Raw genomic sequence first — 11,403 nt, 5'->3', positions numbered from 1 at the left:
TTTTTTCAACAACTAGCCATTGAATAGCTGCCATGTTCTATGCACTGTGCTAGGCCCTGGGGGTTCCATGATGTACAAGACAGACAGTGTGGCTACCCTCATGAAGCCTGGAAATCTCATGGGGAAGCAGACAGTCATATCCAGCAGGATAGGACTTGGGCCTTGATCTCTTGTCTCTTATTCTGGGTTCCTTCTCCTACACTATGCTGAAGGAAAGCTACAGGTTTCTGCCCAGCCTGCTAGGCCATTCTAATATTTGAAAAAGCTAGATGGAATTTCACCAGAGCCAATAGCTTCCTTTTCTGGACTGGTGTTTTTGGGTTTTGTTTTGTTTGTTGTTGTTTTTTTGTTTTTTGCTATAAAACTCTTCCTCCAAACAGAATCTTTAATTTGAGCCCAACATCAAAATAGAACAAAGCTGGAACTTTCTGGTTGAAGGTGGGGGATGGATCTCCTCTCTCATCTCCAGTGCCACTGGGGGCACCTTCCCAGACTGAGGAGAACCCACTTTGAAATTACTTGTACTTGAGGCTTAGGATGGGAAAACAGACATTGATAATTGTATCTGAGGCTTAGGTTGGGAAAACAGACATTGAGACATTTTCATTCAAGGCAATGGTCCAGTCATGAGAAAAACTGTTCTTTTGATTCTCTTTCTCCCTTTGGTTTCACCCTTTTTTCATAATTATTCCTCACTAACGTATTTACATGAAAGTTGACAGAGAAGGTCAATGTTATTAGTGAACAACTAGAAAAAGCTTATTTGAGAGAAGGCTGGAAATGGGAAGCAGACATGGGGATTTTTTGTTGATTCCGTTTATCTGGACTCTGCCAACCCAGTAACCATTTAGGCTATTTTTTATTTGTTCTGTTATTTTTAGTGTTTAAGCCCCCTTATCCTAAGATCCAGCCACTTGAAAACCATAGAACTAAAAGGATAAAGTGCTATTCCTCCCTTGCTCTGTAGGCATTAACAGTTGTCCATGTGACTACATATACATAGTCACATAAATACATATATACACATATACAGACATGAGAGAGAGAGAGACAGAGAGAGAAAGAGAGAGAATGATGTGTGTGTGTGTGTGTGCAGGTGTAGGGGAGAAAAAACTTTTCCTCTACCCTCTTAGGTTTAGTTTGTGGGGGCCTGCAAATTAAACTGACAAAAGACAGATTAGCAAGAGCAAAGACAGACTTTTATTCATGTAAGTAAATACATGGGAGTTTACAGAAAAATGTAACTCAAAGGAATAGTTAGAATATAGGGTTTATCTACCATCTTAATAGGGGAAGGTAAGAAGAAGTAAGGTACTTACAGAAAACATATGACTTATTTTTAAAAAAATATATTTTATTGATTTTTTTACAGAGCGAAAGGGCGAGGGATAGAGAGTTGGAAACATCGATGAGAGAGAAACATGAGAGAAACATTGATCAGCTGCCTCCTGCACACTCCCTACTGGGGATGTGCCCTCAACCAAGGTACATGCCCTTGACCAGAATCGAACCTGGGACCCTTCAGTCCGCAGGCCAATGCTCTATCCACTGAGCCAAACCGGTTAGGGCATGACTTCTTTTTTTAAAAAATATTTTTATTAATTTCAGACAGGAAGGGAGAAGGAGAGAGAGATAGAAACATCAATGATGAGAGAGAATCATTGATTGGCTGCCTCTTGCATGCTCCCACTGGGGATCGAAACCAAAACCTGGGCATGTGCCCTTGACTGGAATCGAACCCAGGACCCTTCAGTCCTCAGGTGGACACTCTATCCACTGAGCCAAACCACCTAGGGCAAATGTATGACATCTTAATAGGGGAAGGGAAGAGGAACAAAGGACACTTAGGGGAAAGAAATTACTTTTTGGAAAGATAAATGGGCTCTTAGGAGAATAGATGGGAGATAGGATAGTTTCTTTTGACACTGTCTATGTGTGGTGGTAAGAGTCAGTCTTCCTTGGTTATACCTGGGAACAGGATTTATGACCATTGAGTTCTTTTGGGAGGCTCTGCTTTTTAGGCAGATAAGGGATTTCAGGAACTCAAATGCCTTCAGCTCAAAATAATTTTCATGTTACAGTGGTGTATTCTGGACCCCCTCCATGGCATATGTACTTCCATGGTCCGTGCCCATGTCCCATTAGGCACAGAGTTTACAGTTGGTGAGAGGGATCTGCAAATGATGATGTCATTTCCAATTTTTTTTTTCTTTGTTAGGGAGTTAAGCCTACTCTGAGCAGAGGTCATTCATCTTCATGAGTATGGGACTCACATGCTTCCATGTGTATGGAGGAGCTGGAAAATGCATACTTCTCCGGTTTGTATCACCTCCTTCTGTTCATTGCATAAAGACCTCTTGATTACTTGCCAGGTGGCAAACATGGTGCTAACAACTGGGGATATAAGAATGGAAAAAAATCCCCACTTTTAAGGAGCTCACAAGATACTAAAGGGATAGTCATAAAACTCATAATGAAATATGTTGTGATAAATACTGAGAAAAAGAAAGGCCCACTGTTATGGGAACCAGTGGAGAGAATTCTCAACTGTGCCAGGGCAGGGTAGAGCCTGAGAGAAGACTTCACAGGAGAGATGTCTTTTAAACTGTGTTTAGAAAGATGGATGGGAGATCATCCAGGGGCACAGGGACATTGCAGGCAGAGGGAATGTATACAAAGGCAAGGGGCAAGCAACCCCATGCTGTGTTTGGGAATTGTTAGTGATGTCATTAGAGCATATGTATGTTACTGGGGTTGGTGTTAAGGGGAATACAGACGATGACCCTGGAGTGCTGTCTAAGGCAGGCTAGCAAGGGCCATAGAACACCCTGGAGGTTGAGTAGAGGGAGAGATCACTGTAGGCAAGGGGCCCAGCAGCAGAAATGGAAATAGAATTATGAGAACGGATTAAGATTAATCCGGTGCCCTGGTCGATGTTGCTCAGTGGTTAGAATGTCAGCCTGGGCACCGACAGGTTTGATTCTCAGTCAAGGGCATGTACCTGGGTTCCAGGTTCGATCCCTGGCTCTGGTAGGGGTGTGTGCGGGAGGCAACCAATCAATGTGTCTCTCTTACATCAATGTGTTTTGTGTTTTTTTTTTTCTCTCTCTCTCCCTCCCTTTCACTCTCTAAAAATCAATGGAAAAAATATCCTCGGGTGAAGATTAACAAAAAAATATAAAAAATTAAAAATTTTCTTTAAAAAGATTAATCCTGTGAATAGCCTGCATAAAGACACTTTCACTGTCTTCCTAGCTGCACCAAGAGGAAAGCAAAAAGTTAAATGGCCTCCAATAGCAAGCTGGCTTCTAGCTTTCATTATTGTCACAGAATGTGCACAGCCAGGAAGGAATTATACATATGTATTTCCCAGGGCTACTGCTAAGTTAAGGGAAAATAACATTTGCATTTCTTAAAGAATTGATTGATATTCGAAAGCCACACTGTAAAGTTAATGGTAAAAATGCACAGCTTGAAAGAATTTGCTTTTGGCATGGAGAGTACAGACCAGATGGACTCTAACTATGGCATAGTTAGTAATTAAGTGTTTATAACGATATATATAGCCACTCAAGAGGCCTTTTTAGTCCTTTGGGGAGGAGACATGGAGGAGGAGACGTCTGTGATTCTAGCAGAAATTAATATATAAACAGATTTTAATGTGTGTTTTAAAAGAACCAAGCAGGAGGAAGCACTTTGTGAGGTGAAACTTGTCACACAAATTAAAACAACACAATGGGGGAAACTTGGCAAATATTACCGAAGTTAAGTGATTTTCACTCCAAAGCATTTGCTACTGGAAACCAGCATTAATACTAAAGAGGTTCTGGTACCAATTTTAATGTGCGTGTATGTGGTAGTTTCCCCACACCAATAAGCAATTCTTAGACACTAAATTCTGACACTCTACCCAGAGATAGAATCAGATTCCATTTCTGACCATAAATCAGAGGTTCCTCTGACTCCCACCTTGGGTTTGATTAATTTGCTAGAATGGCTCACAGAACTCAGGAAAACCCATTTATGCACTAGATTACTAATTTATTACAAAGAATATTAAAGGATATGAATCAGCAGCCAGATGAAGAAATACTTAGGGCTAGGTCCCCAACAAAGAGCTTTTGTCCTCATGGAGCTTGGGACTGGCAAGGTGGCTCTCTAAAAAAGCGCCAGTGAGCTGTCCTTTTTTTGTTTTTTATTGAGGCTTCATTACCAGAAATCAGGGGGTGGGACTGAAAGTTCCAATCCTCTGAACACAAGGTAGGCTCCTATTGACAATCAGCCCCTATCCTTGGGTCAGGGCCAAGTTCATTCATTAACATAACAAAAGATATCATTGTTGCTCTTATCACTTAGGGATTTCCAAAGGGTTTCTTCAGAGCTGTGAGCCAAGAAAAGGGGATGAAGACCAAATGTATATTTCTTATTACTAATCACAATATCACCAATACCAACTAGGAAATCAGATAACACTTTCAAGTTAATTAACATATTGATTTTTATTTAATAAGCATTATATTTAGAAATACCAAATGTGTCCTCAAAGCAATAGTACTGGAAATTAACTGTCATGAACAGATGAATCCCTATTTCTTATGGAGTCATTAAGTTCCATCAGTGGCCTGATCTTGAATCCACAATGACAGGACAGGACGTTTAGACAAGGATTTAGCTAAAACTAGACGCAACCATGTTACTCATAGAAGGGGTGAAATATAAAATAGTAGCTAAATTTCCTCCTTGCTTCATACCAAGTAAATGCTTTCAAGCTCCACTACTGCAATAATCTCTAGATATGTCTCATAAGGTGGGCTGTGTTTTTGAGAGGAAGGATTGGTATCTAATATCTGTGCTTTTTTAAATGTTTGGCATTTATGTCTAATTATTTGGGAATCTTCATAGTGTGGGCTCTGTTCTTGACAAGTAATACTTGATTGCCCTATGGAGATGTGAGGTTAAAAGCAAAAACAAAGGCATTGTTAAGGAAAACTGCTTAAACTGGGTAGACTAACTGAAGTTTGTAACCATTACAAACATCACAGCAAGAAAAACACAGCCTTTAGAATACTTCCTGAGCAACACTACCAGAGTGAATTCCCATTTTGTACAGCCATGTAGCACTAATAACCTGGGAAATTGTGTAGACTGTGAGTAGGTCCTTCCTCCTCTCCCCGCCCCGCCCCCCCTCCCATGTTTTTTCCCCCCAGAAGCAACCTGCCTACCTCTGGAGGGCTCCCAAGGCTTAGAGCATTTTTACTTGCCCTACCTGACTTTTCTCTGCCTCCACTGCAGGGGCATCTTATTTGGTCATTTTGCTCTGCAGTATTGAACAGACATGGGGAGAGTGGGTATTCTTGCTTTGCTTTTGAGCTTGTGAACTCTTTCTATTTCCCCAATGTCTGTATCCCAGAGGACATTTTTAACTTTCTATTCCTATGTTTGGGTTGGTGCTTCAGCTATTGCTTTTGATGACTAATGTTCCTATTTTGGAGATAATAGTCTACTGCATAATTCTGGAATTTCTACTAATAATATAGAACTGAGATTAAATATTTATGGAGCATTTTCTGATCACCCAAAACATAGTCAGAGGCTTCCTTCTATATATTCCTTCATACTTTTTCACATATACCTAATTTATAGCAGTAATCATATTGCATTATAGTAATTCTGGTAAAATAAAGAACTAAACTAAACTCTATCATTTTAAATGTAAAAGTAGGTAGCCACACTCATGGCATACATAATTTAGTTACTCAGACAAAAAAAAAATTATTTGTTACATTGGTAATGTGCCTGTAAGATTGAACTAATAATTTTTTTTGGCAGCATTTTATGATTTTATTAATACAAATACAATGTGTACACAATCTGTCTATTTTGTTCGCTGTGCAGCCTGGCATTGGGATTGGTGACTCTGAGGGCCAGCTGGGCTGCTCTTTCCACAATGGCTTTGCGGTTCTTTGAGGAGATATTGTGAGCAATCTCAGCACATTAAGACTTGTTGCACTTCAAGAATCAAGTCAATGATTTGAAATGCGAGGAAGCAAAAAACACCCAACCGGAAAAGCAAAATGAAAAAAGAATCCAAAAATGCGAGCATAGTGTAAGGAGCCTCTGGGACAGCTTCAAGCGTACCAACATCAGAATTATAGGGGTGCCAGAAGATGAGAGAGAGCAAGATATTGAAAACCTATTTGAAGAAATAATGACAGAAAACTTCCCCCACCTGGTGAAAGAAATGGACTTACAGGTCCAAGAAGCGTGGAGAACCCCAAACAAAAGGAATCCAAAGAGGACCACACCAAGACACATCATAATTAAAATGCCAAGAGCAAAAGATAATGAGAGAATCTTAAAAACAGCAAGAGAAAGAAACTCAGTTACCTACAAGGGAATACCCATACGACTGTCAGCTGATTTCTCAACAGAAACTTTGCAGGCCAGAAGGGAGTGGCAAGAAATATTCAAAGTGATGAATAGCAAGAACCTACAACCAAGATTACTTTATCCAGCAAAGCTATCATTCAGAATTGAAGGTCAGATAAAGAGCTTCACAGATAAGGAAAAGCTAAAGGAGTTCATCACCACCAAACCAGGATTATATGAAATGCTGAAAGGTATCCTTTAAGAAGAGGAAGCGGAAGAAAAAGGTAAAGATACAAATTATGAACAACAAATATGCATCTATCAACAAGTGAATCTAAGAATCAAGTGAATAAATAATCTGATGAACAGAATGAACTGTTGATTATAATAGAATCAGGGACATAGAAAGGGAATGGACTGACTATTCCTGGGGGGGAAAGGGGTGTGGGAGATGCGGGAAGAGACTGGACAAAAATCGTGCACCTATGGATGAGGACAGTGGGTGGGGAGTGAGGGCTGAGGGTGGGGCGGGAACTGGGAGGAGGGGAGTTATGGGGGGAAAAAAAAGAGGAACAAATGTAATAATCTGAACAATAAAGATTTAATTTAAAAAAAAAAAAAAGACTTGTTGCACTTCAGCAACACTTCAAGCTCTTTGATGTTATGGACCAGAAACTTCCGACAGCCACAGGGCAGCATGTGCTTTGTTTCCTTGTTGCTCCCCTAACCAATGTTGGGCATCAAGATCTGGCCCTTGAATCTTCTATGCACCCTATTGTCAATGCCTCCGGGTTTCTGCCAGTTCCATTTAATTTTGACATATTGGTCTGACTAGTGCCAGATGAACTTCTTGGTCCTCTTTTTGACAATCTTGGGTTTCATGAGGGGTGTGAGGGCAGTCATGGTGCCAAGTAGGAGATGGCTGCCACCTCCGTAGGAAGGGCTGAGGAAGAGAGGGGCCCTAGTAATTGTTAAATTAGAAATAAAATACAAAAAGGCTCTGTCCAGGTAGCTCAGTTAGTTAGAGCACCATCCTGATACACCAAGGTTGTGAAGGTTGTGGGTTTGATCTCTGGTCAGGGTACATACAAGAACCAACCAATGAATGCATAAATAAGAGGAACAACAAATAAGTCTCTCTCTCTTTCACTCACTCTCTCTCTCTCTCTCTCTCTCTCTCTCTCTCTCCAACAAAAAAGAAATAAAAATACAGAAATAACAAAGTGAAAAATTATATTTTATAGGCTCATAGAAATTTAAAATTGATAGAGAAGTTAGATAATATAGCTCAAGTTCTCATTTTATAGATAAGGAATAATGGTCCAGAGAATTTAAGAGGCAGAACTGATATGTCCTAAGACTTTAAATATATATATGTGTGTGTGTGTGTGTGTGTGTGTGTGTGTGTGTGTGTGTATATATATATATATATTTCAGAGAGGAAGGAAGAGGGAGAGAGAGATAGAAACATCAGTGATGACAGAGACTCATTGATTGGCTGCTTCTTGCATGCCCCACACTTGGGGATCCAGCCGACAACCCAGGCATGTGCCCTGACTAGTAATCAAACTGTGACCTCCTAGTAAAGCAAGTATACAAGACAAGTGTGGATGGGAGAATTGGAAGGGGTCGACTTCAGCGAACGTATCTCAATCAGATTGAGGACATTTTTAGCAAAGGCCAGTTTAGGAGTACCCTAATTAAGTTAATAGCAATGTACCTACCTATATAGTTTAAGTTTAAAAATTTGGCTCTCAAAAGAAATTTCAATCGCTGTACTGTTGATATTTAGCTCTGTTGACTAATGAGTTTGCCGACCACTGTCCTAGTTCATAGGTTGATGCTCAACCACTGAGCTTTGCCGGCCAGGCATATCCTAAGACTTTTTATGCTATTGTGTTTTTCCCAAAAGAAGATAAAATTTCAATTTTAAAATATTGTTGTTTATGAAATTGTATATTATTATACAAGCAGTACATAACTGCATTTTTGTAAAAGACTCAAACAACAAAAAGGATGTAGAATAAAATATGGTAGACCCCCTAACACAGCGGTTCTCAACCTATGGGTGGAGACCCCTTTTGGGGTCGAATGACCCTTTCACAGGGGTTGCCTAAGACCATCGGAAAACACATATATAATTACATATTGTTTTCGTGATTAATCACTATGCTTTAATTATGTTCAATTTGTAACAATGAAATTGGGGGTCACCACAACATGAGGAACTGTATTAAAGGGACGCGGCATTAGGAAGGTTGAGAACCACTGCCCTAACACCTGCCATCACCCAACACACACATGCGCACCCGTGCACACACATACATACATTCCCCTATTCACAATTAGTAACAAAATTTTCTAGTCATTTCACTGCTGTTTTTCATGCATATGCATATATACATACATATATTAATATAGTGGTTATTTTATCTTGTTTTGTTTTGCAAAGAAGCATCTGTGACTTGCTCTTTTCCATTTGATGTTATTTTAGAGATCTTTTATTCCAGTATCATTGGTCCACTTTCTTCTTCTTCTTTTTTTAATCCTTACCCGAGGATATTTTTCCATTGGTTTTTAGAGCGAGTGGAAGAGAGAGGGAAAGACAGTGAGAAACAGTGATGTGAGAGAAACACATTGATTGGTTGCCTCCTGCATGTGCTCCAACCAGGGCCCAAGCTGGGGAGAAGCCTGCAACCGAGTACATGCCCTTGACCAGAATCAAACCCAGGACCTTCAGTCCCCAGGCTGACTCTCTATCCACTGAGCTAAACTAGCTAGGGCCACTTTATTCTTTTTAATAACTGTATAATAGTATGGATTACTATAATTTATTTAACCATCCTTCTATCAATAGTACTTAGTTTTAGGGCTCCTTCCGCCTTCAAGTTCTTACTATTATAAACAGTGTTGAAATAAATATCCTTTTAAATATGGTGGGGTTCAGGACATGCTACCCCAAAATATGGAGCTCATACCCTTTGTCCTATTACATTTTCACACAACTTTCTAATTTTCATCAAATCTTCAATAAACTTCTCCAGGTCTTCATTTTCTTATAAAGGCTTCTGTGTCATGTAAAAATTATATTAAAATAGGTTCAAGCAGAATCAATCTGATTAGCTTACCATAAGGAGTCTCTGTCTGTCAAATGGAGGTATATTTCTCAAGACTCACTATCTTTTTCTTCTCCAAAAGCTTCTCAAAAGGCATGCTGTCACCCATCCTCATACTATTGATGAACTTCTTTGTATTCTGTAGAAGTCTCATCCCAGTCTTTGGGCCATATACCTCACCCTCTGAATGTGAGCTGTGGGATATGTGGACAGTGATATACAGCAATGATGGGAACTTAGTCTGTTATAGTACATCCATCAGAGGAAGAGGTTTAAAGATGCTGGGTGGGAGCTCTTGGCTCTGTAGCTATGCCAGTTCATTTTATCTATGGGCCTTTGAATCCAGTGAATTCCTATCTGAAGTTTTTGGCGCTGTACAGGAAAAACTGCCAAGGTCCACAGTGTTGATTCTGAATGACCACATTAGCCACTACCCACAGCTAGAGAATCCCATGGACTTCCTGAATGCATGTATGGGCTTCATCAACTCCTGAACTGAAAGAGTAGCTTCCCTGTGTTACCTTCTCTACTCTCTTATCTATTGTGTATTCCATTTAGAAAGAAATGCCCCAAAGAGGTCCTGGCCACCAAACACTTCTCTCACAAAGGTCCACCTGACTCATATTGGTGAACAGCATATAGGAAAAAGCCAGAAGAAGCTCTGACTAAGGGTGACCTAAGAATCCACCTCCCATTCCTTTGACATCTGATCAAGTGTATGGACTTGCCTTTGCCTTTGTGTTATTAGGAAAGTCTGATGAGCACTACTACTCGTGGATGCAGAAAGACAGACATTCTTTTGCTTAAAAGTCTTTTAACATTTCTGTGGACTTTTCTGAAGTATTTAGAAATGTTCATCTCTGGCCCAGCCCCAATTGGAATCTTATAGTAAAGAATGAGGAGATGGTGCCTGCTTACCTCTCCTTGAATGGCTTTAAGGGCCCATGCTTTTGAAAGCATTCCATGTAGCACAGCTTCAAGGGAGAGTGAGTCTCCCCTGTCATAACTTTGGATTTATTTTCTCAGCTGCATCTAATTATAGACATTTTGTTAAAAATATATTTTGCTTTATATAATGCAGCATTCTAAGTGTATTTTAAGACTATGATTTACTTACATGTATTATTTATATTTTAGAGGGGTAGTAAACCAGCAGATACTCTGGCAAAGTAGTGAACCTTATTAAACATATTTAATTTCTGAATAAATTGAATTAAATACAAATTATTTACAACATTTTCTAAAAGTCACAGGACATTAAAGACCAATAGCATCTATGCCAGAGAGTTATTATTAGCTAAAAAGATAAACTCTAACAGCAAATAACAGTCTGACTCTTCATACTTCAGTGCTTCAAAGCACGTTCTTCACAAGTTAATGTAGAGGGAAGGGGAGTGTTTACAGTCCAAATTACCCTGCTGAGTGTTCACTGATTCCTTTCATGATGATTTCTTCACTTCTCATTGGTTGTCCCAGATAGCTCTGCAATTCCTGCCCTTTATAGAAAGCAAAGTTCCAGAAACTGAAGAACAAATTCTGAAATGCCTATGAGTAAATGGTGCTGACTGCTTTTTTTTTTAAAGCCACAGTTTCATTGTTTTGTTTAAAACAGGATTATTAAATGATTCTTTTAAATTCCTTTTTTAATTAGAAACCTCAAGTATGACAACTGAAAGTGGAATAAGTGTTTATTTTCTATTAGCAAAAATGAATTTTGACCAAAATAAAAAAAACACTGAGTATTTGTTGAGCCTCATAGTGACTCTTGGCATGGGTGCTCTTACCCCTCCTTAGTCACAATGAGCACACTGAGGAACACAGGCTGGGCTACAACCTGAACTCTGATCAGCTGATTCCAAACGAATGCTTCTTTTCTCCCACAAAGAGGTGACTTTTTCATCCCTCCACCCCCACTCTG

General features: G+C 39.6%; 2 pseudogenes; one reads left to right on the top strand and one right to left on the bottom strand.

Annotated features, from left to right (window-relative positions):
• Positions 1-5,844: 5,844 nt before the first annotated feature.
• LOC118670814 lies at positions 5,845-7,272 on the bottom strand (annotated as a pseudogene).
• On the top strand, positions 7,271-9,979 carry LOC118670811 (annotated as a pseudogene).
• The last annotated feature ends 1,424 nt before the right edge of the window (positions 9,980-11,403 follow it).

The sequence above is a fragment of the Myotis myotis genome, unplaced genomic scaffold (assembly GCF_014108235.1).
Source record: "Myotis myotis isolate mMyoMyo1 unplaced genomic scaffold, mMyoMyo1.p scaffold_m19_p_16, whole genome shotgun sequence".
In the NCBI taxonomy this organism is placed as follows: Eukaryota; Metazoa; Chordata; class Mammalia; order Chiroptera; family Vespertilionidae; genus Myotis; species Myotis myotis.
Note: the sequence above shows the minus strand (reverse complement) of the source record. Positions and strands in the feature narration are given on the sequence as shown.